The sequence below is a fragment of the Erythrolamprus reginae genome, chromosome 11 (genome assembly GCF_031021105.1).
Source record: "Erythrolamprus reginae isolate rEryReg1 chromosome 11, rEryReg1.hap1, whole genome shotgun sequence".
In the NCBI taxonomy this organism is placed as follows: Eukaryota; Metazoa; Chordata; class Lepidosauria; order Squamata; family Dipsadidae; genus Erythrolamprus; species Erythrolamprus reginae.
In genome coordinates this window covers 33,632,351-33,642,545 of record NC_091960.1, presented here as the reverse complement: position 1 = coordinate 33,642,545, position 10,195 = coordinate 33,632,351, and positions in this window count along the sequence as shown.

Genomic DNA, 10,195 nt, shown 5'->3' with positions numbered 1-10,195 from the left:
ACCATAAGTCTAGCGCCAATTCTCCCAACAGAGCTTTAAGCTGATTGGCAGGAAGGTCAGAGGAACAACCCCACTGTAAATGCCTGGTTAGTTGGATTATAAAAATATGTTCCAAGGCTTAAAAACCCACCTGTGGGTCAGGCATGGGGGAACTGAGACATCTCCCCCGGGCATATACAATTTATGAATGGTATGTGTGTATGTATGTGTGTTTAGAAAATGGGGTTTTTAAAATGTTTTTAGTGGAAATTTAGATTTGCTGTAATTGTTTTTTGTTATTCTGTTGTGAGCCGCCCCGAGTCTGCGGAGAGGGGCGGCATACAAATCTAAATAAACACAAACAAACAAACATAAGGAGGAGCATGCACCTCCCATACACCCGGCGCGAGCCTGCCTCCCATACACTGCGCCAGAGAGAGAAATCCAGGCGGGAGAGAGGGGGGAACCTCCTGCTTCTTTGATTGAAAAGTGGCGGAGGCAGCTGCTACCTGCTTCCTCTTCCTTCCCATGCTGAAGGGCTACCCTCTCCTGTCGCTCAATCGCTCGCTTTGTAGCTGACACCTTTCCTTCACTGTGGTGACTCCTTGGTTTGGCTGAAGCCGAGTTGATCTGGCCGGGGCGAAGCGCCCCCTTTTGCCTTTCTGCACCCAGACCCTCTGGGAGGCAACCTCGCGCTGGGTGTATGGGAGGCAGTGTGAGGGAGTCACCACAGCAAAGTGGTTTATTCCCTCTCCAAGCGCCCAGAGAAAGGGAAATGCTCCGTTCGCTCTGGACTGCCAAAGCCTCCTTAAGCGCCACCAAAAGGCTCCTCTGGCAGCCCAGAAAAGCCCGAGATTTATTTATTTTATTTATTTATTATTTAGATTTGTATGCCGCCCCTCTCCGCAGACTCGGAGATGGACAGGATTAAACGGGGAATGGCATGAAACGGGCCTTCGTGCCACTCTCAAATTTCCTGGGAAATTTTTCCGGGCTCGAGTTCTTAAGTAGAAAATTGTTCTTAAGAAGAGGTAAAAAAAAATCTTGAACACATAGAAACATAGAAGACTGACGGCAGAAAAAGACCTCATGGTCCATGTAGTCTGCCCTTTTACTATTTCCTGTATTTTATCTTACAATGGATCTATGTTTATTCCAGGCATGATTCAGTTCCTGTGGATTTACCAACCACGTCTGCTGGAAGTTTGTTCCAAGGATTTACTACTCTTTCAGTAAAATAATATTTTCTCACATTGCTTTTGATCTTTCCCCCAACTAACTTCAGATTGTGTCCCCTTGTTCTTGTGTTCACTTTCCTATTAAAAACACTTCCCTCCTGAACCTTATTTAACCCTTTAACATATTTAAATGTTTCGATCATGTTCCCCCCTTTTCCTTCTGTCCTCCAGACCATACAGATTGAGTTCATGAAGTCTTTCCTGATACGTTTTATGCTTAAGACCTTCCACTATTTTTGTAGCCCGTCTTTGGACCCGTTCAATTTTGTCAGTATCTTTTTGTAGGTGAGGTCTCCAGAACTGAACACAGTATTCCAAATGTGGTCTCACCAGCGCTCTATGTAAGGGGATCACAATCTCCCTCTTCCTGCTTGTTATACCTCTAGCTATGCAGCCAAGCATTCTACTTGCTTTCCCTACCGACTGCACTATTCACCCATTTTGAGACTGTCAGAAATCACGACCCCTAAATCCTTCTCTTCTGAAGTTATTATTGATTAATACATTGAGGGATTCCAGCCAACCTCTATCAACTATCAAATCTTGGATCCAGTTTCAACACACCTTATGTAATCTGATGATGGGAACATAGTTTCCATGGGAGGATGCCAACACATGGAACATGAAGGTTTCGTGCACCAACTTGAAGTCTAGTGAAGAGCAGGGAAAGGACACTTCATTAGGATAGCTGTATGAGAAATAAGTAATGTGCAGCAATGAGCGGCTATGCGACCACTTGCTTATTAATGTGGTTTCAAAAAGCCAAGGAGAGATAGTTTCTTCTAAGCTAGAAATTCTGGACAATTCCTACTGGCGATTTGTATTACAGTGGTACCTCTACTTAAGAACGCCTCTACTTAAGAACTTTTCTAGATAAAAACCGGGCGTCCAAGATTTTTTTGCCTTTTCTTAAAAATCATTTTCTACTTAAGAACCCGAGCCCGGAAAAATTTCCCAGGAAATTTGAGGGCCGCACGAAGGCCCAGCCAGTTTCCTGCCATTCCCCCTGGGTTTCTCTCTCTGGCGCAGTGTATGGGAGGCAGCCTCGCGCCGGGTGTATGGGAGGCGCGTGCTCCTCCTTGCCGTCTCAGAGTCCCTCTTTTTTTTTTAAAGCCTTAAAGTTTTGGATTTTTTTGATTCCCCTCCCCTCACCTTCTTCCTTCGGCAGTGACTGTCCTCCTCCTCCTCTTCTTCTTCCTCCTCCTCCCACCCAAATTCCAAGCTTTTATTTCTTTCCTAGTGGGTTTGCACACATTATTTGCTTTTACATTGATTCCTATGGGAAAAATTGCTTCTACTTACAAACTTTTCTACTTAAGAACCTGGCCACGGAACGAAATCAGTCTTTCCTGATAAGTTTGATGCTTAAGACCTTCCACCATTCTTGTAGCCCGTCTTTGGACCCGTTCAATTCTGTCCATATTTTTTTGTAGGTGAGGTCTCCAGAACTGAGCACAGTATTATTCCAAATGGGGTCTCACCACATTTGGAATATTCTACCCGCATTTGCATGCTTTTGAACTGCTAGGTTGGCAGGAGCTGAGGTATATTTATATTTATATTTATATTTACTTATTTGCTTATTTACTTATTTACTTATTTGCTTATTTACTTACTTACTTACTTACTTACTTATTTACTTATTTGCTTAGTTGCTTATTTACTTATTTATTTATTTACTTATTTGCTTATTTACTTATTTACTTATTTACTTATTTACTTACTTACTTACTTATTTACTTACTTATTTGCTTAGTTGCTTAGTTGCTTATTTACTTATTTGCTTATTTACTTATTTACTTACTTATTTACTTATTTACTTACTTATTTACTTATTTACTTACTTATTTACTTATTTACTTACTTATTTACTTATTTACTTACTTATTTACTTATTTACTTACTTATTTGCTGATTTGCTGGCTGGGGAATTCTGGGAGTTGAAGTCCAAATATCTTCAAGTTGGGAAACACTGGGTTAGAGTAGCGAAAAGGAGAAGCAAAGTGAAGGTGCATTTATGGAATTTGTATTACCAGCAACAACACAAATTTTCTCTAGCTGCTTCTCCTCAATTCCGCTGTCCCCTGGGATTGCGATGTCGATGATCCATACTTATTATTATTATTATTATTATTATTATTATTATTATTATTTTGCTTCCACGCATGTGCAGGAAGCAAAATAAAGCAACAAATTAAAAAAAACAGGTGCACCGCACAATGATCTGGTGAAGACAGCGCACCGGAGCCGTCACATGCAAATTGCGGTGCCCTGATGGGACAGCCATCCGGGGCGCACCGGTAGGAATCCATCTCTGATCTCGGATATGTGTTAAAGGAATCATTCTGAAACAATCTGTCCCAGTGATGCCGAGCCTTTTTTCCCTTGGGTGCCGAATGAATGTGCATGTGTGCTATCCCACAGGCACAAGTGCCCACACCCATAATTCAATGCCTGGGGGGGGATAAAACAGCTTCCAGTGCCCTCCCCAGAGGCCCTCTGCAGGCTGGAAATGGCCTGTTTCCCAACTTCTGGTGGGCCCAGTAGGCTCATGTTTCACCCTCCCCAGGCTCCAAAGGCTTCCCTGAAGCTTGGGGAGGGTAAAAACGCCCTTCCCCATCCCCGCAGTGGCTCTCCGGAAGCCAAAAACCCCCTCCCAGAGCCTCTGTGTGAGCCAAAAATCAGCTGGGTGGCACACACATACACGTCGCAGCTGAGCTAGGGCAACGGCTCATGTGCCAGCAGATATGACTCCACGTGCCACCTGTGGCACCCGTGCCATAGGTTTGCCATCACTGATCTATCCTAAACCTGCCTGGTCCACTTTAGATAAGCAGTTAAGAATGGATAGGCAGGCCACAACTGAGCAGTATAATGAATAAATTAAAATATGAGTGGGTTGTTGGGAAGGAGGGTAGGATTCGCCTTTAATTCAATTAAAAAAAAATATCAAATACCAAAATGATTCCTGAGGTCACCAGCTGTCTGTCAAGGAAGGCAATGGCACCCTCTCGTGGACGAGAGCATCCTCAGACAATGCAGGATGCATTGGAACAAAACAGAAGTCTATTTGTTGCCTTTTCTAGAGTTTAGGACGGCTTAATATCCTCCAGATTTTTAGATTTCAGATCTCAGTCACCATGTGCATAAGCGCACCATTGTGCCTATGTCCCTGTCCTATTGTCTACTTTTTATCATTACTTATTTAATGTTTAATATGTACAAATTATCACCCTATAATTGTTTGACAAATAAATAAAATAAAATAAAATAAAATAAAATAATAATAAAAATAAATAAATAAATAAATAATAAATAAATAATGTCTAAATGAACTGTAGTCATTCTATTGTTGTTGTTGTTGCTTTTATTGTTATTATTGCCAATACAACACAGGAAACGAGATCACTAGGCTGGATTTCGTATTTCATCACCAGTCGGGCGCTTCCCAAGCACCTAGGACTGTGTGATGTAGTGGCGAATTATGTTTGCCGATCCCAGTAAAGCGGCCTTTTGCAATTGACAGATGGAGATTGTGTCAATTCTGATGGTTTTCAAATGTCCGCTGAGATCCCTTTGGCACTGCAGCCAGCATGCAAAGTACCACTTATAATATATTATTATTGTTGTTTGTTGTTGTTGAATAATAAGAATAAGAATAAGAATAAGAATAAGAATAAGAATAAGAATAAGACACCGCAAATGGATTGTTATATGCTGTTTTTATTACTGTGGTTAGCCGCCCCGAGTCTACGGAGAGGGGCGGCATACAAATCCAATAAATCAAATCAAATCAAATCAAGATCGTGGTTTTGCTGTTTCCATGTTCAAGACTGTGTGTGGACTTTCTGGACTTTGGAATTTGGACTCAATTTCCCAGTTACTGGGTGAGAAATTGGATAGCATTTAACCTGTGCCTTGTGTGTACCAGAAAATCCCTTTGACATTTAAAAAGGGAGTTTTTTCTGCTTTTCTGTTGATAAAGACTTTTGGTTTTCCTTCTATCGTGTGGTGTGTGTCTTTCTGGACTAATTACCCTGTAATTACGGGTGGTTGGGACACGCCGGCAGAACAACTTTGAATTGTTTTCGGAGACCAATTGGTAGCCAATGCAGCTCATGGAGTGATGGTGACACATGGGTATAACTCGGTAGGCCCACAACCGCTCGTGTGGCCGCGTTTTAGACTAACTGCAGTCTTCGAAGGTTCTTTAGTCGAGGCTCGACTACTGTAATGCTCTCTACATGGGGCTACCTTTGAAAAGTGTTCGGAAATTTCAGATCGTGCAGAATGCAGCTGCAAGAGCTATCATGGGCTTTCCTAAATACGCCCATGTTACTCCAACACTCCACAGTCTGCATTGGTTGCCGATCAGTTTCCGGTCACAATTCAAAGTGTTGGCTATGACCTATAAAGCCCTTCATGGCATCGGACCAGAATATCTCCGGGACCGCCTTCTGCCGCACAAATCCCAGCGACCAGTTAGATCCTACAGAGTTGGCCTTCTCCGGGTCCCGTCAACTAAACAATGTCGTTTGGCGGGACCCAGGTGAAGAGCCTTCTCTGTGGCGGCCCCGACCCTTTGGAACCAACTCCCCCCAGATATCAGAGTTGCCCCCACCCTACTAGCCTTTCGTAAGCTCCTTAAAACCCACCTCTGTCGTCAGGCATGGGGGAATTGACATGTTCCCTCCCCCTAGGCTTATAAAATTTATGCATGGTATGCTAGTATGTATGATTGGTTTCTAAATTGGGGTTTTAAATTAACTTAAATATTAGATTTGTTTACATTGTATTATTATTGCTGTGAGCCGCCCCGAGTCTGCGGAGAGGGGCGGCATACAAATCTGATAAATAAATAAATAAATAAATAAATAAATAAATAAATAAATAAATAAATAAATAAATAAATAAATAAATAAATAAATAAATAAATAAAAAACCCATCATATCCCAAGGACTGTCTGTAATTTGTGCTATTGTTGTATTGCTTTCTTTTCATTCCTTTTCTGGATTATTTTTCTCTTTGTTCTGTTTTATTAAATAAAGCCACCCACCCACCTACTCGCTCAGCAGCCCTGTAATTGTTGGAGCTCTTTCTTGAAAACTGCAGGGAAATCCCTTCACAAAATCGAATGTGGTTGTTTTTTAAAAAAGATTGTGGTGTTTGTTTGTTTGTTTTAACCAAAAATCCGTCAAATACCTACGGGGAAATAAAAATCCTGGAAGTACCAGCCGTGTCTATAAATGGGGCAAGGCCCTGCTCGTTTTGTATTATAGTACATTTCCCTCCCACTTGTTAGGTGTAGCTACTCAACTCAACTTTGCCCAACTATGTTATACGTCACGATGCCAACTGCCAAGGCAGAATTTGGTGTAAGCCAACTGCTGAGTTCACAGCCGTTGGGTGGAGCAGAACAATGGCTGAGACACTTCGATGTAACTTTTGATAAGGTGGGTAGAATGATAATATTCATTTAAAAGCAGCAGAAGTAAACAAATGTAATCCATCCATTTATTCACTGAATTTTTACTTTATTATTTCTTTATTATTTATTAATTGGATTTATATGCTGCCCCTCTGCGAGGACTCAGGGTGGCTTGCAACATATCAAAAAACAATATACAACACAGTGGTCCCTCTACTTACAAACTTAATTCGTTCCGTGACCAGGTTCTTAAGTAGAAAAGTTTGTAAGAAGAAGCATTTTTTCCCATAGGAATCAATGTAAAAGCAAATAATGTTTGCAATTGGGGAAACAGGGTGGAGGCCCTGTTTCCTCCCAGGAGATTCCTAGAGAGGCCCCATGGAGGCTTCTCCCTACCTTTTCTGGCCCTGTTTCCTCCCAGGAGAGTCCTAGAGAGGCCCCACGGAGGCTTCCCCCTGCCTTTTCCTTGCCCTGTTTCCTCCCAGGAGATTCCTAGAGAGGCCCCACGGAGACTTCTCCCTGCCTTTTCCGGCCCTGTTTCCTCCCAGGAGATTCCGAGAGAGACCCCACGGAGGCTTCTCCCTGCCTTTTCTGGCCCTGTTTCCTCCCAGGAGATTCCGAGAGAGACCCCACGGAGGCTTCTCCCTGCCTTTTCTGGCCCTGTTTCCTCCCAGGAGATTCCTAGAGAGGCCCCACGGAGGCTTCTCCCCACCTTTTCCGGGCCTGTTTCCTCCCAGGAGATTCCTAGAGAAGCCCCACGGAGGCTTCTCCCCGCCTTTTCTGGCCCTGTTTCCTCCCAGGAGATTCCTAGTAGAACAAATCTAATATTAAAAAACATATAAAACCCTATCATATTTAAAAAACCAACCAGCACATTCATACCAAACATAAAACAAAGTATAAAAGAGCCTGGGGAAAAGGTGTCTTAACTCCCCCAGGCCTGGTGGTATAAGTGAGTTTTGAGTAGTTTACGAAAGACAGGGAGGGTGGGGGCAGTTCTAATCTCTGGGTGGAGTTGATTCCAGAGGGCTGGGGCCGCCACAGAGAAGGCTCTTCCCCTGGGGCCCGCCAAACAACCTTGTTTAGTCGACGGGACTGGGAGAAGGCCAACTCTGTAGGACCTTATCAGCCGCTGGGATTCATGCGGTAGCAGGCGGTTCCGGAGGTACTCTGGTCCAATGCCATGTAGGGCTTTAAAGGTCATAATCAACACTTTGAATTGTGACCGGAAACTGATCCGCAGCCAATGCAAGCCACGGAGTGTTGTAGAAACGTGGGCGAATCTTGGAAGCCCCACGATGGCTCTCGCGGCCGCGTTCTGCACAATCTGAAGTTTCCGAACACTTTTCAAAGGTAGCCCCATGTAGAGAGCATTGCAGTAATCGAACCTCGAGGAGATGAGGGCATGAGTGACTGTGAGCAGTGACTCTCTGTCCAAATAGGGCCACAACTGGTGCACCAGGCGAACCTGGGCAAACGCCCCCCTCGCCACAGCCGAAAGATGATGTTCCAATGTCAGCTGTGGATCGAGGAGGATGCCCAAGTTGCGGACCCTCTCTGAGGGGGTCAGTAGTTCCCCCCCCCCCCAGGGTAATGGACGGACAGATGGAATTGTCCTTGGGAGGCAAGACCCATAGCCACTCCGTCTTCTCTGGGTTGAGTTTGAGTCAAGGAGCACCAGGAGAGAGGAATGTCTCCTATCCCGGGCTCGCCAGAGATCATCCATCAGCGCGACCAAAGCGCTTTTCATGATTACAGCTAAACCCATCCCCGTTGTTGCCCTCCGGAATGAAGACAGAGGCCCCATGGATCTTTTACCAGAGAATCTTCCAAACCCAGACCTCTTATCTTCAACCAGAATACATTGAACCAGCAGCCTCTTTGTTCAGACTTTGAAAAACATGCCTCTTCAAGCTGAGAAAACAGAATCTTGTCTTACCCGCTGTGCCCTAAGGGTCACTGGCAACCCTTCAAAGCCATCTCGGCAAAGCAGAGCGCTGCCTAACCGCCTTCCTCTTCCCTGATGGCAAGTATGTTTTCCTTAGGATTGACGCAAAAGGTTTTGTTGGTTTATTTTTCATGTGGCTGTGCAGGGCGTGTGCTTCGCCCAAGCTCACTTCTGTGAGACCGATCCATCTGAACAGTACGTAATCGCATGAGTAGAGCAAGATGATTTGAAACCGGTTGGACATAACATAGCTTAGGACCAGATTACCTACGGGACCATCTCTTGCCTCACCTATCCCGGCGACCGGTCAGGGCTCACAGAGTTGGCCTTCTCCAGGTCCCGTCAACTAAACAATGCCAGCTGGCTAGCCCCTAGGGGCAGAGCCTTCTCTGTGGTGGCTCCAGCCCTATGGAACCAACTGCCCCTGGAGATTTGCACTGCCCCCCACCCTCCTGGTCTTTCGGAAGTTGTTGAAGGCACACCTTTGCCGGCAGGCTTAGGGCTGCTGAACATTTTCGTCTACGGAGAGGGGTGGCATACAAATCTAATAAATAAATAAAAAATTTAAAAAGCCCATGTTATGACTGCGATGTGTATGAATGTGATTAATGGTGATTAATGGGAGATTGTGATCCTGCTGTATAGAGCGCTGGTGAGACCCCATTTGGAATACTGTGTTCAGTTCTGGAGACCTCACCTACAAAAAGATATGGATAAAATTGAACAGGTCCAAAGACGGGCTACAAAAATGGTGGAAGGTCTTAAGCATAAAACGTATCAGGAAAGACTTAATGAACTCAATCTGTATAGTCTGGAGGACAGAAGGGAAAGGGGACATGATTGAAATATTTAAATATATTAAAGGGTTAAATAAGGTTCAGGAGGGAAGTGTTTTTAATAGGAAGAACAAGGGGACACAATCTGAAGTTAGTTGGGGGAAAGATGTGAGAATGTGAGAAAATATTATTTGACTGAAAGAGTAGTAGATGCTTGGAACAAACGTCCAGCAGACGTGGTTGATAAATCCACAGTCACTGAATTTGAACATGCCTGGGATAAACATAGATCCATTGTAAGATAAAATACAAGAAATAGTATAAGAGCAGACTAGATGGACCAGGAGGTCTTTTTCTGCCGTCAATCTTCTATGTTTCTATGTTCTTGGACAAGGGTTTCTAGGGTTACTATTTTAGTATGTGTAGTAGATTTTAGATTTTTTTTAAAAAAATATTTTTATTTGGAATTTTCAAAACTTTTACATCCATACCTAGAAATAAAAAACAATAAGATAAATTCGTACAGCAAAAGGGAAAAAAAGAAAATAATAAATAAGGAGAATGGGGAAGAACCTAAACAAAAAACAACAAAACAATACAATATCCAACATTGTTAATTACTTATCACTAATATCCGTTTCCTTGACGTCGGTATATAATTGTAATTATTTATATCAATATATATTTTAGATTTTTAATTGGTCCGTTTTAACTTTGATATCTACCATGCTATGTTTTTGGATTTATCTTTATGTCGTAAGCTGCCCTGAGTCTTTGGAGAAAAGCAGCCTAGAAATTGAAATAATAATAAATAAATAAGAAGGT